The sequence below is a fragment of the Asterias rubens genome, chromosome 7 (assembly GCF_902459465.1).
Source record: "Asterias rubens chromosome 7, eAstRub1.3, whole genome shotgun sequence".
Taxonomy (NCBI): Eukaryota; Metazoa; Echinodermata; class Asteroidea; order Forcipulatida; family Asteriidae; genus Asterias; species Asterias rubens.
Window position 1 is genome coordinate 19907198 of NC_047068.1, and position 13835 is coordinate 19921032.

At 38.1% G+C, this 13835-nt stretch overlaps 1 long non-coding RNA gene and 1 pseudogene across 1 annotated transcript; one reads left to right on the plus strand and one right to left on the minus strand.

Annotated features, from left to right (window-relative positions):
• The first annotated feature begins 706 nt into the window (after positions 1–706).
• Positions 707–5166, plus strand: LOC117292712. Its single transcript, XR_004519314.1, has 5 exons — positions 707–820; positions 1469–1576; positions 2386–2544; positions 3876–3971; positions 4886–5166. It is a non-coding gene; the product is annotated as an uncharacterized LOC117292712 (long non-coding RNA).
• Positions 5167–8386: 3220 nt separating this feature from the next.
• On the minus strand, positions 8387–12976 carry LOC117292596 (annotated as a pseudogene).
• Positions 12977–13835: the final 859 nt, after the last annotated feature.

The following is a 13835-nucleotide window of genomic DNA, read 5'->3' on the forward strand; positions in this document are numbered from 1 at the left end:
ATAGTGCCTTTAACAGCTTTATGAAACTAGCCCATTGTATGACTTCGTCATGGGGTGGCCAGTTTCTGTTAAAGCCATTGGACACTATTGATAATTGTCAAAAGACCTGTCTTCCCACTTGCTGTATCTCAACATATGCATAGAATAACAAACCTGTGAAATTTGAGCTCGATTGGTCGTCGGAGTTGCGAGATAACTATGAAAGAAAAAAATACCCTTGTCACACAAAGTTGTGTGCTTTCAGATGCTTGATTTCGGGACCTCAAATTCTAAACTTGAGGTCTCGAAATCAAATTCGTGGAAAATCACTTCTTTCTCGAAAACTACCCACTTCAGAGGGAGCCGTTTCTTACAATGTTTTACACTACGAACCTCTCCCCATTACTCATTACCAAGTAAGGTTTTATGCTAATAATTATTTTGAGTAATTACCAATATAGTGTCCACTGCCTTTCAGCTATTTTGCTGTGCTTAGCAAGTTTTTGTGCTTCCAGGCATAATAAAATTAGTCCTACGTTCCAGTCTATTTCCCGGCAGGCAATACATTCCACTGCTCATATTATGAAAAATGCTGTATAATAATAGCGACCAAATAAATAGAATGCTGGATTTCTGCACAAAAATAATATTGGAAAAAGTCATGCAAATTGAACTTTGATAGCGCCCTCTATTGGCTGGCTAATTTAATTATGATTCAAATATAAATCGCCAATTGTTCTTCATCAATGTTCTCCAATAATTTCACGAAATCGCCTTAAAAATCACAGATTATTCTTCATCCATCAACCACCTAATTCTCGCCCGTGCGTGCAGTATAAAAGTGAGTAGGACTTTTCTTATTTTGTTATCTCTAAAGATGGGATATTGGTATAAGTATGGGGCTCGTGATCAGTGATGATCGATCATTGATGGTCTGCTGCGTGCATGGGAAAGTTTGTTATTTACCAGTTACGATATGGTAGTGTTTTACCGTAGTAACAGAAGTTCCGGAGTACTTAATCATCAAAGTTGTTGATTATTAAGGTTACTAGTACTGTATTTCTTCTCTTTGGGCCTAATAATAATCCAGTTGATCTCATTGTTTTGTGTACATGCTGTATTGCTATAAAAAAATAATATTAACAATTGACACTAGCTAGGCCTAGATGCCCTATGTGTTTCGTTGTCTACGTACGGATATGTGATGTGTGCTTTGTTTACCCACGCCTGCTTCTTCTATTCTGTGGAAGAGGTAAAGACATAAGTGGTAAAGCTCGTTCATTTCAACAATGGATGAAGGTAAGTGAAGAATTAACAACTTCTTCCCAATGGGAGACTTTCTGGGACGATAGAGGGCAGCAGACTTACCGGGTAAATCCATTGTTCTCAGAATTATGCGCATGTTCAGAACTACGTCAACAATGGAAATTTACCCGGTATGTCTGCTGCCATCTATTTTCTCATCTGCTTTCACTTTTTTTGTTTACAGTACAGTACTCTTGATGTTGGAACCGTAATACTTACCTTCATTGGCATTACAGAAATCAAGAAATGGACTGCAGAGAACAAGCTCTGTTTGAATGACAGCAAGACAGAGGTAATCCATCTATCATCCCGTTACACAGACACCACACCTATTAAATCCATCGTTGTTGGTGATTCTGTCGTGGACACTGTTGTCCAAGCAAAAGATCTCGGTGTTATCATTGACCAAAACCTCTCCATGATACCCCATGTCAATAATATTTGTCGTTCAGCTTCACTCGCCATCAGAAATATCGGTCGTATCCGCAAATACCTTGACAGAAATTGTACTGAGAAGCTGGTACATGCTTTCGTTTCTTCAAAGCTTGACACATGCAACAGTCTTTTGCATGGTCTTTCGGACTTCCAAATACACAAACTCCAACGCCAACAAAACGCTGCAGCCTGGTTAGTTACCTTGAGCAAGAAGAGTGATCATATAACGCCCATTCTACAAGACCTGCATTGGCTGACTGTGAAAAAACGCATCATCTACAAACTCATGCTTTTAACGTTCAAAGCCCTCAATAGCCAAGCACCAAACTACCTACGTGAACTCATTTGCATCAAGGAACCTTCTCGTACTCTAAGATCAAACGCTGCAACCATTTTACTACGTAGAACTGTCAACACTGTCACATATGGCCAGAGATCATTTTCATACACAGCTCCCGAACTCTGGAACCGGCTTCCAATACATATTAGAAATGCTCACCCACTGGATCTATTCAAGAAATCACTTAAAACTCATCTGCTCACTCAGTGACTTTTTCAATATCCTGCCAGCTATCTCACATTGGTGTACTTTCCTTTGCCTATAGTTGTATATATTAATGTAGTTTAATTAGTTTTCTTTGTATGTTTGTTATCATGCCTGTACAGCGCATTGGGATCTGTCTTTGACGGAATACGCTCTACAAGAGTGATTTATTATTATCATCAGTGTTGTAGCCACGGTGGGCGGGCCTGCCCAGTACTGACATTTTCCGCCCGGCACTTCAGCTGAAAAACAGACTTCCAATACCACAACTAGATCCAATGGTAGGTCTTGTATTGCATAATGGTCATCAGCCAGTGAGGCAGTTGAACATCTTCTGTGATTAATTTCTGGACAGAAGTTTTATTGGGCTGTTAAGTTTGTACAATGATGCATTAAAGCAAAATGAGTTGTCTGTCGGCCCTTGTCATTTTTCATTAAATTTTTGGATATCTGAAAAGAGCAAAAGCTATACTCTGCTACTTTGAAAACTCTAGGTTTATGCAACATTTTGTTCAAAATTTATGAAAGGAGATAATACCAAGAGATCTGAGCAACTGAAAAAGGTTGAAAGCCCTTTCTGGTTTAAAACCCTTTACATCCACATGTATCAACCGCTAGACAAATTGCTTAGGCCTGCAGACATCCCGCTCCTCCGCCCCTTTGACTTAATATCGGAGGAACCACCTGCAACCAAGTGGAAATGACCAAAAACACTTTTCCAAAAACAAAGTGTCACCCGCCAGACAAAGTTTTGCTGCATTTGGCCTGGCAGACGCTCTGCTCCCCCCCCCCCCAAATTTGTATAGGGAATGGTGTTATTGGTAATTTCAACTTGGTTTATGTGGTTCCTCCGATGTTTAACCCAAGGGTTGGGAGGGGAGGAGTCTGGCGGGCCCAATGCAGCAAAACCCTTGTCTGGCAGCTGATACTGGTTTGGGGAATAGTGTCATTGGTCATTTCAACTTTGTTTGAGTTGGTTCCTCTGATGTTTACTTAAGTAGGGGGGGGGTGTCTGGCGGGCCCATGGATGCAGCAAAACTTTTGTCAGGCGGCTGATACTGGTATTGGGAATAGTGTCATCATTGGTCATTTCAACTTGGTTTTAGGTGGTTCCTCAGATGTTCAACCCAGGAGGGGGGGGGGGATGTGTCTGGCGGGCCCAATTCAGCAAATCTCAAGTCTGGCGGCTGATACTGGTATTAATTATAGTGTTATTGGTCCTTTCTCTATCTGGTCATTTAAACTGCGGTTCCTCTGTTGTTTAACCCAGGGGGAGGGGGGGGGGGGTTTCTGGCCAATGCAGCGAAATTACTGTACTACTACTAGTAACTTGTTGTTATTAAATTATGGGCTCTTACGTTTTAAAAGAATACCAGGTCGACGCGTGGGGCCAGGGCCGGAGCTCCAGAAAGGGGGAGTTTTTAGAATTATGTATTTCAAGAGGCGGTATCACTGAGTATGGATTGAATTTTTGGTGCGTCTTCATAAACCCTTGGAGTATCAAGAAGACGATGGGCGTACCCATGCCGGATTAACATGAGTTAAGGTGTGAGTTTGGTGTGAGTTTGGTGTTATTTACCGAGCTTTGTTTGTTTTGATTGACTGTTTGCAGGGAAGAGGTTAAATCAAGGAAGAGGCTGAGTGAGAAGAATGCAGAGGACTTGAAGCATATGGATAAAAGACGAAGAGACAACCAGGAGCTCCACAGGTAATTACAGTTTGGAGAAATCTTTCCATAAAGCTTTGTCCATTTTCTTAATTTTAGTCCAATTCCAATCCATCAAGTAATTTATTTATTTGTTTATTTATTTATTCACTTAGGCTTTAAACTTCAAAACACACAGCAACAATAAGTAGAAATGTATAATTTTTACATTATTAGTAAAATAATTAGAGACATTCAACAAAAAGCAAGCAGAAGCCTATAGGGATTGCCCAATAGGGAACCAAATCACTATCCAGTTCTTGAATTGGTTTCAACGTTTTGACTAGCTTGCTCTAGTCATCGTCAAGAGACTGACTCCGCGGTAGTGCAGTTAATTATGATCCTATAAAGCTAAAGTAGTTGTCCCAGCCAATTTTCTTTACCTTCCGCTCGGGTATAGTTACAAAGCAGGACAGTTCTTTTCAGAACAAGTTTCCCAAAAATCAGATAATCTACTCTTTGTGGTAGTAGAATAAAGAAAGACAGTTCTCTAAGAACAAACTCTACCTGGCAAGTAGAAACACACATGGTGTTACCGCAAACCAAATATATATTGATACCTCACCATGCAATGCCTAAATTCTTTTGTACCCTTTTCACTGATGAAAGAGGTTTCTAAAAAAATAATTGCCTTGTTAGTGATTTCCAATCCATGTTTAGTTTCACCTCACATGTAGGTACTTGTGAAATTTGTGTGTAATTTTTTTTCACAAAAGACTTTGATGGGTTAAAACACAAGTGCCTTTTTTGTCGTTAAAAAGACAAATAGTTAATTATTTTCTGCAAATTATTTATTATGACCCATCAAAATGAACTAGGCATATCTGAGCTTTTAAGGAACTGGTGGTTCTCAAATGTAATACTGTAAAAAATTAACTATGCCTAGTGATTTGTCTAATATTTGTCGTTTATTTTAGGTTGCGTAGAGAACCCTACAGAAGTACTTTCGACGATCAGTAACGTCTAGACAAACAGTAAGTACAGTCTTTCTTATGATTTTTCTCCTGTAGATGATCAGCGTATATTAATAGAAACATGAGACTTTAACCAATAGTTCTTTTCCGAACCAACACTACTCATAAAGAGACTCACATGGTGTTATCGCAAAATGTTCTTATAGTTATAATTCCACCATACAAAGTTTCAAATTCTACTAATGGTGGTGGGCATCAAATAGGTGGGGGTGGGGGTGTGACAAGGGGAGGGGGGCCACAATATCAAATGTCCCCCCCCCCCATCTTTTTGACCACCGTAATCATGAAGCCCAAGTATTGCACTGTGTAAGACCAACCCTGTGTCTCGCCATGGGCATTAATCCTGGGGGCTAAGGATGACACAATTTTTTACAAGGGTGGGGGACACTATATCAAATGTCCCCCCTCAAAATTGACCAAAGATTGCACCACAGAGCATCTAAAATGCAGAATTTTCCCGTGCCTATAAACGGGCCTGGACCCTTTGCTAGTTGGCTTCTCACACGAATGCTCAAACATTATGATTGATGCCATTGACGGGACACAGGGTTTGGTCTTTATACAGTGCAATACTTGAGTTTCAAGATAAAGATGGTCATAGACACAGGAAACATTTGAGTTTGTGCCCTCCACCTGTTTCAAGGGGGGAGGTGCAATTTTGTCAACGTTTGAGCATTAGTGTGAGTAGCCAAACAGCATAGGCTCCAGGCCTGCTTAAAGGCAGTGGACACTATTGGTAGTGACTTAAAATAATTATCAGCATAAAACCTCACTTGGTAACGTGCAATGGGGAGAGGTTGATAGTATCAAACATTGTGAGAAACGGCTCCCTCTGAAGTGACGTAGTTTCCGAGAAAGAAGTAATTTTTCACGAGTTTCGTTTCAAGATCTCAGATTTAGAATTTAAGGTCTCGAAATCAAGCATCTGAAAGCACACTACTCCGTGTAACATTAATTTTGTGCATTAATAGGTGCTAACCCCTAAATGAATTAGCACCGTGGACTTGTTATTGCCTTTATCAAATTAGGTGACAGGATGCCATGCACAAAGCAAACCCTTTCCATATAAGGGAATGAATACAACAACAAATTTAAAAAAATTATATGATGTTATATGGGATAGTAGGGTTTGTATAAAAAGCAAAACTTATAACAAGGAATAAAGTTATCTTACTGTTATAAAGGCACTGTACACATTTGGTAATTACTCAAAATATATTAGCATAAAACATTACTTGGTAACGAGCAACGGAGAGCTGTTGATAGTATAAAACATTGTTAGAAACGACTCCCGCTAAGGTTTCGTAGTTTTTGAGAAAGAGATAATTTCTCACTAAAATAATATATAACAAAATCTGGCCAGAAGCACACTATTTTATACAACAAGGGTGTTTTTTTCTTTTATCAGTTTCTTCCAACTGCAATGAACAGTTGAGTCCAAATTTCCACAGGCTTGTTTCTTTAATGCATATGTTGGGATACACGGAGTAAGAATATTGTTTTTTTGACAATTCTTACTACCAAACATGTTCAGTGCCTTTAATGTTTTGTTTCGTTTTATTTTAAGATGTGTACTGTCTGTGATTGTATTAACAAACCATGCATGTACTTGTACAATTGCATTAACATCAGTGCCCAATTTCATAAAGCAATTTTTGACAAGCACAGACACATTTCTGCTTACCAGACTATACTAGCCAGTAACCCTGTCACATGGTCCATCTTTTACTTGTATCCTGCTTAAATTTGCTCAGTAGACAAGGAAATGTTAAGCAAAATTTTCTGTTTAAGCAGCTACATGAAATTGGCCTGCAATGCATTATCAGTATCGGTATTCTTCAGCATTATTGTTTTTATTTATTTATTTATTGATTTTTTGCATTTATTTGTTTCCTGAACTTGTTTATAGTTTTACAATTGGTGTTTGTATGCTATCCATGCCGGGGGAGGTTTATAAAATGTTATTGCTGTTTCAGACTATCTGTAGAGTATTGAGCTTAAAGCTTTTAGTATCTTATTATGTCAGCTTATGTTGTATGCTATGTTTAATAAAAAGTACCACTTGGTGATCTTTAAATGAAAAACCAGAATAGAACCATAGTTTCATTCTGCAATCCACCATTCGTTACATTGTATAAAGTACTAAAATATCTAGTACAAAGCCTTTATATGGAACAAATTGATTGTACTTTCAATAGCGAGTTTGGATGAGGTAGTCACTTGCAAAAATAGGTTGACCCCAAAGGCACTGGACACTATTGGTAATCACTGTTAGCACAGAAACTTCTTGTTAACGGAGAGCTGTTAATAGTTTAAAACATTGTGAGAAATGGCTCCCTCTGAAGTAACAAGAAAGAAGTAATGTCCCACTAAAATATGGGCAAACAAATTATTTCGGGACTCACAATTTGATTTTAATATCTCAAAATCAAGCATCTGAAAGCACAAGAGTTCGTGTAACAGCAGTGATTTTTCTTTAATTATGTTGCTACTTCGACGACCAATTCAGTTCAAATTTTCACAATAATCAAAGATGTCCAGTTTCTTTAAGGGGTCCAATATCACTTAAATTTACACATAATATCTTGATATTCACTCTTCACAACAAACCAAGCAACTATAACAAAGTTCCACAATTTGTTTGCACTTTTGGTGAAAGTTCCACATTTATTTTTTGTTATTAAAACAAATTAGTAGGCCCCATCCTATTTTACTCAAACGAGATTTTGCATTTGGCGTCAATGGGTAAAATGGCAATTGGATAAGAAGTTGGACTTGGAAAGTTTCCCGCGCTTTTTTGTCCTTGTGTGTCTTTTTGTTATCTAAACTAAATTAAGGAAACAATGAGTGATGGTTCTAAAGAATCCATCCCTTTCTTTTACGTAACACTAAAGTTTTAACTAACTATGTTGTAGTATACCATCGGCTTATTGAAACTTATAAATATATTATATTAATTTTACCATTTACCAATATTTTATGTTGGAGTTTTATTTAAATAAAGAAACAAGAATATTTAAATCAGCCACAATGTTGTGTATTGCTTGTTTTGTATTTCCTCATACCTCAGGAGACTTTATAGTTCTGAAAAAGAATCTTGCCTTTAGGAACTTCCTGGGGTAGAAAATCGGCCGTGTGACTTTCTCTTGGATCAAGGGGACATTAAGGGCAGTGGACACTATTGGTAATTACTCAAAATAATGATTAGCATAAAACCCTTCTTGGTGACGAGTAATGGGGAGAGGTGGCTGGTATGAAACATTGTGAGAAACGGCTCCCTCTGAAGTGCCATAGTTTTTGAGAAAGAAGTAGTTTTCCACGAATTTGGAGACCTCAGATTTAGAACTTGAGGGCATGAAATCAACCATCTAAACACACACAACTTCGTGTGACAAGGGTGCTTTTTTTCTTTCATTATTATTTCGCAAGTTCGATGACCGATGAGCTCAAATGTTCACAGGTTTTTATTTTCTGCATATGTTGAGATACACCAACTGTGAAGGCTAGTCTTTGGCAAAACTGCCGCGGAGGTAACTTTCTAAAGTAATTCAATCTGATAAAACGAATCAGACAGTTTTACCTTTTTTAAAGTATTTATATTCACTTGATAGTATATTATTGTGTGAATTCATACCAAGTTTCATTTATTCGAGGAGCAAGTTTTGTTTTTGAGGTTTGACGGAACAGGGCTCTGACAATATGTTTGGGGGGATGATGTTTTGGGTGGCGAGGGGGGGGGGGGGGAGGTCGAAAATTACGGTTTCTGCTTCCTCTTCACCCCTTTCTTTGTTTTTCTTTCCGGCCTCGTTGACTTCGGTTTAGGCACTTCCTCTGGCTTTCGAAATGGTGTTTTCTGGAATATAAAAAAACAACAAATGGATAAGAACACAATGACGGAAGAAAAGTATAAGTACATGTACATGTATTGTCCTCTAGTTACTGTATCACAATCGATTGTTTTGTGCAATTCATAATCCTATACGTTAAGCATCAATATTTTATACAGAAGTTTACTTCTTGTAAGAACTCGTGGTAGATCAGAAAATCAATGAAAGATCATATACCTGTGATTTCTTGATCTTAGCTTTCAGTGCCTTCATATCAATCTGGGTGTCTGCTTTGGGATGTGTCTTGGGTTTTGTCACCGAGGGTTCCTTGGGTGGGACAAACGACTGGTTTCGTTTCTCCTTGCGTTTTGTTTCGGCTTCAGCATGTTTCACCTGCAAAGAAAACAAAGTTTCAAATCTTAGTTTCTGTTTTATTTTCTTCGTTTCTTCAAATTTTAATGAGAAATAATCTTAATAAAGAGGTCCCAAAATATCTATGTATTTATTATTACTGTTTTTAAACCACATTTAATGATGGTGAACCCATCCAACACAGCTGATCAACACAGCTGATCATAACATTGTATAAAAACACATCAAAGATAAAATACTAAACGACGACACTTGGCAGATAAGGGCACAGAAAAACAACAACAAAATATAAAACACTAAAAGTACTTTTAGATTATCCCCATCAATGTGTTCACACTGGAAATAATAATTTCTTACATAATATACAAATAAATCACAGATAAAATACAAACAATAACAAGACTTTGGTAGAAAGTAAAACAAATTAGCTACCTAAATGGACAATAACATACCAGGACGAAATTTGACAGTACTTTAAACTTAAAATCTACTAGACCAGCACCTTTGAATGTTTACAGGAAACTGCAACTTACAATATGCTAATTTATTATTATTAACTTAAAGACACTGGACACTATTGGTAATTGTCAAAGACCAGTCTTCTCACTTGGTGCATCTCAACATATGTATAAAATAACAAACCTGTGAAAATTTGAGCTCAATTAGTCGTCCAAGTTGTTGCGAGATAATAATGAAAGAAAAACACCCTTGTCACACCAAGTTGTGTGCTTTCAGACGCTTGATTTCAAGACCTCAAAATCTAATTCTGAGGTCTCGAAATCAAATTCGTGGAAAATTACATCTTTGTCGAAACAAGGTTACTTTAGAGGGAGCCGTTTCTCACAATGTTTTATACTTTCAACAGGTCTCCATTTCTTGTTACCAAGTCAGTTTTTATGATAACAATTATTGTGAGTAATGACTAATAGTGTTCACTGCCTTTAAAGGGTATATATGTACTTATTCCTAACAAAAAACACAATGTCCACAGATTTACATTAAACTTACACAGTTTGAAAATTATCATAGTGGAAAGCTTCCCTTGAAATTTTACGTACTGAGGTGCTGTAGTTTTTGAGAAATGAGTAAAAGTAATAGTTGTTGTCTCAGCTATAGCATGTAAAAACGTATTAACCAGTTATGCTATGGTTTTGGTATAATATCATAACTGGTTAAGAGGATTTTACATGTTAAAATAATTTTGGTCTCATGAGACCAAAACTATTTTGTGACTTGTTTTACTCATTTCTCAAAAACTACACAACCTTAGCTAGTAATATTTGAAGGGAAGCTTTCCACTATCATTATCTTCAAACCCTGTAAGTTTAATGTAAATCTGTGGGGTTCAAAAAATTAAGGAAAGTATTATACAGTGCTTGACACACATTGGTTTGAGGATAAAAACAAACTATATTCGTTATTCCAGATTTTAAAATTAAGAGATACTTCTTTCCACTGGTAAACCCGCCTGGTTCCTGGAGGGAAGCCACAGTTGTGGACTCAACAGTAACAGCCCAAAAGGGAACAGCTTGAAGTTGGGCCAGAACATCCGGTTGCTCACCTGGTTTTAAACACCGGGTGAGACACCAAGGGGCGTTTTTTTCACCGTGGAAGAAAAGATCTACACCTAAAGAAAATCTAATTACCTTGATGTTGTAAACTGGATGAACATTTTTCATAGTGTCTATGACGATCTTATACACGTCTCTGAGTCCTTTATACAGACCTACCGCAGACACTGTGTTCCCCTGAACCATGATGTAACACTTGGTCAGTAGCTCAACGGCTTTGAGTGTTGAGCCATTTGGGCCAATCAGACGCTGTCGGCGTTTGACGAATCTCTCTTGGTTGCGTACCATGCGACCGATTTTGATGACCTCGGCTGAAATGCCGTCTTCTAACACCCGAACAGCCTGAGGAAAAAATGCAAGAACTATTTTCGTTTTCACAAAGTATCTTTCCCATCCCATTTCTCCTTGAGATATATACTATGATACTTCTTCAGGAACGTACAGACATTTGAAATGTGGCAACAACAAAAACTTTTGGGTTTTTACTTTGCTCGTGCGACCATCTTGCGTTCTCTCACAAAAATCAATGTAACCAAACCGAGGCTAAAAGAGCAAATTAGTCCAGTCCCTTTTAAGAATGCCAAGATTTTATGGCTAATGTCACCATTGCACACAGGGTACAAGACAAATATGGTGAGAGCATGAACCTACCTGTTCATAAGGAACGCTGCGAGCGAGAAGTTTGATCATGTCCCGTGCCTTGATGAGTATAAAGGGGTCCCATGTCTTGCATATGGCGTAACGGACATGCTTCCCTCGATGAAATCTAAAGAAGCTTTGAGATGCTGCGAGGAAAAGACACAAATTAAACAGTTGAGAAGCTGTTGAAACCTGCTTATCAACCAAAAGGACCCTATGGTATAAACACAAACATTTGACGTTGTTCCGGTGTTTCAACCCTAGCAAAGTCTTTCTTGAAGAAAACAACAACCATTTAGCCTTCGAGAAAGACCCTGCTAAGGTCGAAAGGTCGAAATACCACCATTAAGCCTTCAAGAAAGACTACTTTGCTAGGGTCAAAACGTTTGGCCATTAATTATTTTTTGAAATCTCTAATAGTCACTGCTGCTGATTTGATTGTGATTAGCTACTTTTTGTGCCAAAGGAGGCCTATGAATTTGGAAATAATGGTGACTGCAGGCCTGATACTTCACGGTGGCAACGAAGGCGATTGCCTCCATGCCCCTGGTCATTGCCTTTGTGCCCTTGAAATGCTGTAGTACAAATTTACAATTTCCTCATAGGGTGCCCTTTACCAAGGGCGAAAATGACTTGGTGCCCTCGCCTTTTTAAAACGAAGCATATAGTACAGGCCTGTGACTGGGATAGCAACTATTTTCCCTAATAGATTTTGTGCTCACATAATCTTTCAGGGCTTTTTCAACCAGCGACCAGCATTCTCTGAGATATTTCTCCCTGTATTTTGGGAACAGCGTAGCGAATGAGCTTTCCTCCAGTACACCATTTGGATTGTCTTCTGCTGTAAACTTTGGCTCTTCCCATCCCTGAGGGATCTCCAGAAGATGGTCTTGTGAAGCTTTGCTCTTCCCTGTTTGAGAAAATGGAACTATCTTTAAAGGCTTACTTCACACATGAATAGAAAAAAATAGAAACAATAAATTCTTCAACATCATTACAAATTGTTAGTTATAGCTTGCCATAGTTCCCTGACAATATTTAAACTTAAATATATTTGATGACAATAATATTAATAAATATAATAATTTACAACGGAAATTATGTTATAATAAACTATCCTGGTAGCATCTTATTCTTACTATTAGAGTATCATTATCAACACTCTAATTCAGTGTTGATAAAATAACTGACTGAACTTGCAAACACTATTTTTATTTTTTTATTTGTTTATATATATATATATTTTTATATGCGTGCATGCGGCCCGGCCGCCCCCATCAACTCCCCCACACTCGCTCGCTTGATCGAGTCCGGCCGTCCACATCGACTACATCATACATGCGGTGCCACGAGATCGGAGATGTCAACGAGTGAGAGAACTTTAATTTTCAAATAATGATTTATATCAAAATAAAACAACCCGTTCTATTTTACACACGGCTATTGTGAACACAAACAACTCCTTATTACATCCCACCAACCTCTACAAAAGAATAACTTTCATCACGATGAAAATATCGGAAACAAAACGTAAAAACTCACCAGCGGTTCTGTCTGCCATGGACGTCGCCATTTTAAAATAGCCCCCTCAACGTCAACACATTGTTGTTCACCTCTTGTAAACGTCCCGCCCAGCCGCATCGTCTTGCACCTAGACTACATTTTTCAGAACATGTGAGAAAAATACGAGCTTGGTGTGTGTGTGTCAAAGGTTTTCTATTTACAGGCTAGGTGGCGATCTTCGCGCCACAGTTTTGAGAATACCATGGATGACCGAGTTATTAAATGGTGCTTGAAGCTTTGCATGGTGTGGAGAATATTGAGAGAAACTATAAGTGTAGGTATGAACAGTAAACTTGTGGGAACAATCATGATTACAACCGAGTTATTGTTCGTCTATATGCTGCTGTGTGTGTTTCTTATTACAAAGAGACCACTTATGTCGACGACCAATTTAGTGCAGTCGCCATGTGAGCTGGTAAGGAGTCTAAGGACGCCGGTAACTGATGACGCAGTTCCAAAATGCACCAAGAAAGGGTAATTTTTAATTTTTGTTATTACTTGGGCTATCAGTGCTCCCCACTGCATCATAAACTGATAAAGAGCTATGACTAGAAATGTTCTTCCTCCATGGTCTCCTTTGATAGAAAACTTGACTTTTTTATGACCAGTTTGCATTTTGGTGGAAGACAGCACCATTTTGTTAAAATAGGAGACACAAATTGAAAGCATTGTGAATAACCTAGCCCAGGTTGGACTCCTCCGTTGCAGGCAACGCGACGGAGTTCAGGGTATAAAGGTCCCGTACCATTGCGAAAAAATTTCAAAAATCTTTTAAAAACATTTTTACTTAAAGCCATTGGACACTTTCGGTAAACAGTATTGTCCAAGGCCCACACTTCGTGTATCACAACTTATATATTATAAAGTAACAAACCTGTGAAAATTTAGGCTCAATTGGTCATTGGAGTCGGGAGAAGATAA